This window comes from Castor canadensis, chromosome 7 (genome assembly GCF_047511655.1).
Source record: "Castor canadensis chromosome 7, mCasCan1.hap1v2, whole genome shotgun sequence".
NCBI classification, from domain to species: domain Eukaryota; kingdom Metazoa; phylum Chordata; class Mammalia; order Rodentia; family Castoridae; genus Castor; species Castor canadensis.
This window is the reverse complement of record NC_133392.1, coordinates 5852624-5859332: the sequence shown is the minus strand read 5'-3', so window position 1 is coordinate 5859332 and position 6709 is coordinate 5852624. Positions and strand designations below refer to the sequence as shown.

At 43.7% G+C, this 6709-nt stretch overlaps 1 non-coding gene across 1 annotated transcript; it reads left to right on the top strand.

Annotated features, from left to right (window-relative positions):
* Positions 1-3741: 3741 nt before the first annotated feature.
* LOC141425147 (U6 spliceosomal RNA) lies at positions 3742-3848 on the top strand. Its single transcript, XR_012450239.1, has one exon. It is a non-coding gene; the product is annotated as a U6 spliceosomal RNA (small nuclear RNA).
* Positions 3849-6709: the final 2861 nt, after the last annotated feature.

Genomic DNA, 6709 nt, shown 5'->3' with positions numbered 1-6709 from the left:
AGTTGTATGACTGGGGGAGAAGGTCATAGATCAGCTGACATTAAAAATAGATTTTTAGGTGTGGCGGTGCATGTCTGTAAGTCACAGCTACTCAGGAGATAGAGATAGGAAAGATTGTGGTTCAAGGCCACCTGGGCAAAAAGTTAGTGAGACTGTGTCTCAAAGAACAAGCTGGGTGTGGTGGTGCAGGCCCACACTCCTGCAATGCGGGGGCAGAGGGAGGAGACTCACAGTCCCAGGCCTGCCCCAGGCAAAAGCCTGAAATCCTATCTGAAAAATTACTAAATCAAATTAGGGCAAGGAGTGTGGCTTAAATGGTAGAGCACCTACAACTTGAGGCCCTGAGTTCAAACCACAATACTGCCAAAAAAAAAAAAGGGGAGAGAGATTACTTCAGACTATCAAAGTCGGCCCAATGTAATCACAACTGTGCTGAGTTGAATAGTGTCCCCAAAGTGCATGTCCATACAACCTAGGAATGTGACCTTTATGTGAAAATAGGGTCTTTGCCGATGTCATTAATTAAATTAAGAGCATGTGAAATAGGGTGGGTCCTAATTCAATGACTACTGTCCTGATGAAACAAGAAACAGAAGGGAACACTAGGTAACAATAGACAGAGTATGGGTTGTGTTGCCATAGGCCAAGGGCTTCTGGGGATTTTTGGCAGCCATCAGAAGCCAGGAGAGGGGCAGGCAACACACAGCCTCCCTCACAGCCAACCCTGCCAACATCTAAATTTTACAATTCTAGCATCTAAAACCATGAGGGAATGGATTTATTTTGAGTCATTTGTTATGGCTGCCCAAGGGACCTTGTATCTGGAAGAGTCACTGTCACAAGGATATGATGTGAGCTCTCAGCTGGCTATTACTGGCCCCAAAGTTGAAGGGAGGAGTCATAATCCAAGAAAGCAGGCAGCCACCAGAGCCAGAAACCTGGAGAAGGCAGAAAAGCACATTCTCTCCTGAAGCTTCAAGAAGGAATATGTTCTTCTGACACCTGATTTTAGCCTACCAAGAACCATTTTGAACTTCCATCTTCCAAATTATAAGGAAGTAAATCTGTGTTATTTTAAGGTACTGTATTTGTGGTATTTTGTTACAGCAGCAACAGGAAACTAATACAATACAAAAAAAGAACATGCACCTTTTCTATCAGTCCTTAAGATTACTTTGTCTGTGTTATAATACACAGTAATTAGTTTTTCACAAAGACAACTCTCTTACAATTCCTGTATGTTTATATTCTTAGCCTATGGTGCTCACAGATCCTTTCTATGGAAATTAGATAAACACTCCCTGTATGTTCCTATTTTTTTAATTGATTTTTAGTTTTACATTAGATTTTACAATCCAGTGGTTCTTAACATTCATTTCTGGTTGCAGAGACTTTGAGAATCTAATAAAAGCTGCACATACGTCACCTAAAGAACATAGACACACACATGTAATAATTTACCTATTGATTTTTTTTGGGGGGGGGAGGTAATGCAAATCTTGAGTGGATCTCACTCAATGGAGGGAGTAAATGTTCTTCCTGGGTGATTAGGCATGACCTTGTTCAGCTGGGTGAGGGTAGGGCATTTGGTGGTGTGTTGGCGTTTTGCCACTGTGGTCAAAATATATAAGAAAACAGAGAGGAAAGACTTATTTTTAGCTCACAATTTCAGAGGTTACAGACCATGGTCAGCAGGATGCATTGCTCTGGGCCTATGGTAAGTCAGAATATCGTGACAGAAGAGCATGGTGAGGCAAGGATGTTCTCCTCAAAAAAGCCAGGAAGCAGAGAAGCCGAATGCCTGCGCTAGAGGGCTTCCTCCTTCTTCCCATGGATAAAAGGCTTCCTCCGTTTATCCATCTGGGACCCCAGCCTATAGGATGGTACACCCACATTCGGAGTGGGTTTCCCCCCTTAGTTATTAGTCTCTGGAAATGCTCTCGTGGTCACCGAGAGGTGTGCTTTGCTAATCTCCTGGGTGTCTCTCAATCCATTCAAGCTGACAATCAAGATTAACTATCACAGGTGGGAACCTTGAAGAAGAGAAGGACTTCTGGCAGCTACACACAGGAAGGCATTTCCCTAAAAGGAAAAGAGCTAAGATGAAAAGGCAGAAAGGGTGTGCTATGTCCCAAAGATGGCCAGGGTGTGTGAAAGGAAGTTGCAGAGGCAAAGGACCAAGTTACCCACCTGTCTCTGATCTGACTTTGGTGCAGGCTGACAATTGGATGAGTCAGGAAGGCATTACTTTACACATCAGTCAAAGAAGACATTAGGGCCTGAGGAAGGTAGGGAACTCTAGAAACAAGTGCTTGGGGAGATTCTGTGCATCAGGCGTAAACGTCTGAGAGCTAGAGAGAGGTGGTTTTGAGAGAGAGAGACTGGAAGGAACAGGAACGACTTGCTCTGAATGCTTTCTTGTACAAGTCCCACATAGATAGTGTGGTAACCTGCTGGGGAAACTTAATGCTATTATTCTAACCATCTTTGCAAAAATGATGACTCAGACTGAGGCACCAAGAGAGGTTAAGCAATTTGTCCAAGGCCATTGATCTGTAGAATTATATTTCCACAGGGCAAAAGGGGAGAACAGCATATTTAACACAAATTTTGATAGAATTTGTGAGAGCATAGACTTTGGGGAGTCTAAGGATTCTTTAAAGTGACCCATATCATTTTCATTTAACAGATAAAGCCTGTGAGATTCAGGGGTCTTAAGTAACTCCACAATCACTGAGTTATTAGAACTCAACTCAGTCCTAAGAATCCTCAGTACTGTGAAAGACACAATGCCCTGAGCAGTGACAGCAAAGCTTTGCCAGCCTCACAATAGGATTCAGTGCTGAATCCTGCTTTGGGTTCACACCATCCTTTATAAGCAGCCCAGCAGAAAATATACCTGGCTTGGGGACAGGTGACAGGTGTGCTCAATTGAAATCCAGGAGAATTTCAATGTGTTTTACTCCAGAGAAACCCAGCATCTAATCATAACCTCTTCATATGCTACCTTGTGGCTTGTGGTCTTTCTGTGACACTTGTGTTCCTGACTCAGTCTGCTGTGCAGCCTTGCCTCCCTTTCTTTGCATCATGAGAGTCTGAGACCCAAGACCAGAGAATCCTATGCCATCCCCAAGCTCACTGTGTCACCATGGTCCAGGGCCTTAGTTCATGCTCTTCAAATATTCCTAGGCCCTGCTTTCCCCTGGCTCTGCCAGGAAATTTCTGCTTTATCAGGACTCATCTTTTAAATGCCCATCTTCTGTACTTACGTTTGTAGCAACATCATACACAATACCAAAGAGGTAGAAACAACCTAACGTCTGTCCGTGAATGAATGGTTAAGTAAAATGTGCTCAACCCATACAGAGGAATACTATTTAGCTTTAAAAAGGAAGGAAATGTTAATACATGTTATAACAAGAACAAGCCTTGAGGACCTTATGCTAGGTGAAGTAAGCCAGTCACAACGAGGCAAGATAGATTAGAGAAAATGAAGCACTGGAAACAGGAGCCAGGAATTAAGAGATCAACATTGTACTGATTAAAAACACAGAGGCACTAATATTTTTTCTTTTTTTACTTTAAGCTTCACACTCAGTCACTAAGCTGCAACATTTAGTACAAAAAGAAGAAAAAAGGAAGGAATGAGGGAAGGAAAGAGAAAGGAAGGAAGCAGCTCTTTCCCTCCAACATTGCCCAAATGACTACTGCACTCTGGGAAATGAGCAAGAATATCTTAGAGTACTCACTTCGGCAGCACATATACTAAAACTGGAACAATACAGAGAAGATTGGCATGGCCCCTGTGCAAGGATGACATGAAAATTTGTGAAGCGTTCCATATTTTTAATACAGTAATGTTGTTGGACTTGGGTCACATGACAAGGGGAGAGCACATATGGGAGATATGGGGATAGGTAGAAAACCCAAAACATGAAAGCATTTGATGTCCCCACTCCAGAGGAACTAATACAGAAACCTTAAGGCGATAGAGGTCAACACGAGAAGGGGATCAGGAACCAGTGTAAAGGTCAGGTAGAGATGAATCAGCTTGGGTTGTAACACATTTGTACATGAAAGCAATGCTAGGAATCTCTCTGTATAGCTGTCTTTATCTCAACTAGCAAAAACGCTTTGTCTTTCTTATTATACTTATGTTTTTCTCTTCAACAAAATTAGAGATAAAGGCAGAACAGGCTGTACCTGGAAGCTAGGGGAGGTGGGGGGGACAGGGTGGGGGCAGTGGGCTGGGGGAGAAATGACCCAAACAATGTATGCACATGTGAATAAATGAATAAAAAAAGAATATCGTTAAGAAAAACACTTATCCTAGGAAAAAAAAATTGGTAAAATAACTCCTCTGGGCACAGAGGTATTTGCAAGGAAGGAAAAAGTATGTTAAGGTAGGACACCTGTCTTGAAGAGAGCATCTGGAAAAACCATCCTTTGTTTAAAGGGATATTCAGATATCTGTGTCATAATGTCCTAATATGTAGTAAACTGACCAGACTTGATATCTCTGGGTCCAAGTGATAATGTCAAACAGTGTAACTACAAAAATGATTGAATATAGCAGATGTCCTATATCTCCATCCTAAGGCAACTTTAAGATAACTCCCAACCCACTTTTTTTTTACCATAAATATCCCTGACATCCGAGTACTCACTGTGCCTGTTATCATATGTGCCTGAACCCAGGTCTAGGTTGTACTATCCTTTCTTTGTTTTTCTTTACTCATAAACTTTCTTGTTCTCTACCTTGATGGATCCTAAAATTCTTTTTTTGTGCCAACATCATAAAGCTGTTACCCAAGGTCCAAGTAGAGGCCTCCTCCCTTTTGGAGACCTCCTCCCTGGAAACTACCAGTTCTAGTAACAATAAACACTATGTTACAAACTCTTATATGGACCCAGAACATCCGAATTCACAGGCAGAAAGTAGACTGGTGGTTGCCAGAGGCTGGGGAAGGAGAATGGTGTTTGGTGGACAGAGTTGGAGTCCTGTAATATGAAAGCTCTTGAGACCCCACAATAATGTGAATATAGTTAACACTGAGACCCATCAGAGGGACCCACCTCTCCTAAGGATATTTGGCTAGGAGTTAAGCATTGCTAAATAATGTGAAGAATGAAGTTATTAATGAGAGGTCTTTACTGTAAGCACTCTTCAAAAAGTTAAGCTGTTGGGGGCTGGCAATTTGATTTGTTGACTGACAGCTGCCAGACCCTTCAATTGTGCCCAGTTGCCTTGAGCGGGCAGCTGTCAACCAAGCAGCCTGTCTTTTGACAACTGGCAGACAGTCATCATGGCATCTAGGTTGCTTTGAACACTCCATGACAACTTGAAGAAACTCCTGTTTCAGGAGGCCTTGCGCTAGTCATGATGGCTCCAGGCAACTTGTGTGGCTTTGGAAGACTTCACTCTGGACAAGACAAGCTTTGATGAACTGTAGAGGCCTCTGCCATCTTCCAGCCACTTTCAGCACCACCCCATTGACTCAGCAAAAAAGCCTGTGACTGGTTCAATGAAAGGCTTGTGATTGGTCCTTAGGTAAATCTTGTGATTGGTGGAGTTACAATCCACACACAAGCCTGTCACGCCCCTTTGCCAGCCTTAAAAGCTGGCTGTTTTTCTGTCTTGTGAGGTTAGTCTAGAAGACATCTCCCATGTACCTGTATTAGGAGAGACATTAGCTCCTAATTAAGGCTTCTCTCAAATGATATTTTGCCTACTGGGTTCTTTATCATAGGTAGAGTGAGCTGGTTTCATGAAAAGCACAAAAAACCCTGGAGCTTCCCATCCTGGCAGTGGCAGCAGCAAAAGCAGCAGCAGTGAGGAGGTAGCAGAAGAGTTCCAGTGAGACACACTGAGAGCTAAGAGCCCCGATTACCCAAAGCTCTGAGCCGTAACAGTAGAAAGCAGCTTACAAGTTCCAGTAAGTGACCAAGGGCAGAAGCCACAAGCAACGATGAAGGATGGCAGAAGTATTAAAAAGGGAAGAGATGGAGGTGAACCTGGGGCTACGGAAGAAACGAGGCTGTGAAGAGTTGAAGGCAGGAGCTGCGAGCATGCAGACTGAAGCCCTGTTTTCTAGAAGAGTTAGAGCTGCCAATGATTAGAGCCAAGTGTCCCACCACCAGGAACTCCAGCTGCCAGGCGGTGGTACTGTAAGCTCGGAGCAATACGCAAGACACCTCTAGCTCTGAAAGCTTGGAGCCCTATGTCTCCAGCCTCAGGGCTTAGAGCAACAGCCTCTGGGTTATCAACACAAAGAAGCCAGCTGCCAATGGCCTATCTGTGGTTCATATCATGGAAAGCACCCCGCCAGCCATTTGTCACAACACTACTGAACATTTAAGAAGGGTTAAATGATAACTTCTATGTGTATTTTGCATAACTTTTAAACAAAACGTTTTAAGGAAACAAACCTATCCTCTGAAAGTCTTCCTTGAGTCCCCACAGCAAGTGACCCACAGTCCGCTCTGGTTCCCAACCACATCCCTCAGGACACACTGTCATGGTTGCACTGATCACCAGGTAATTATTTACCTAGGTCCTCCCTTCCAGCAAACAGGGTTTGGGGATAGGGTGGGGTGAGTGAGGGGAGCATAGTCTGTCTCTTACTGGTCTTTGCAGCCACATGCCCTGGCGCTGTCCCTGGGATGTAGCCAGCACTCAACACACCTTTGCCTATCAATTAGGCCTCTA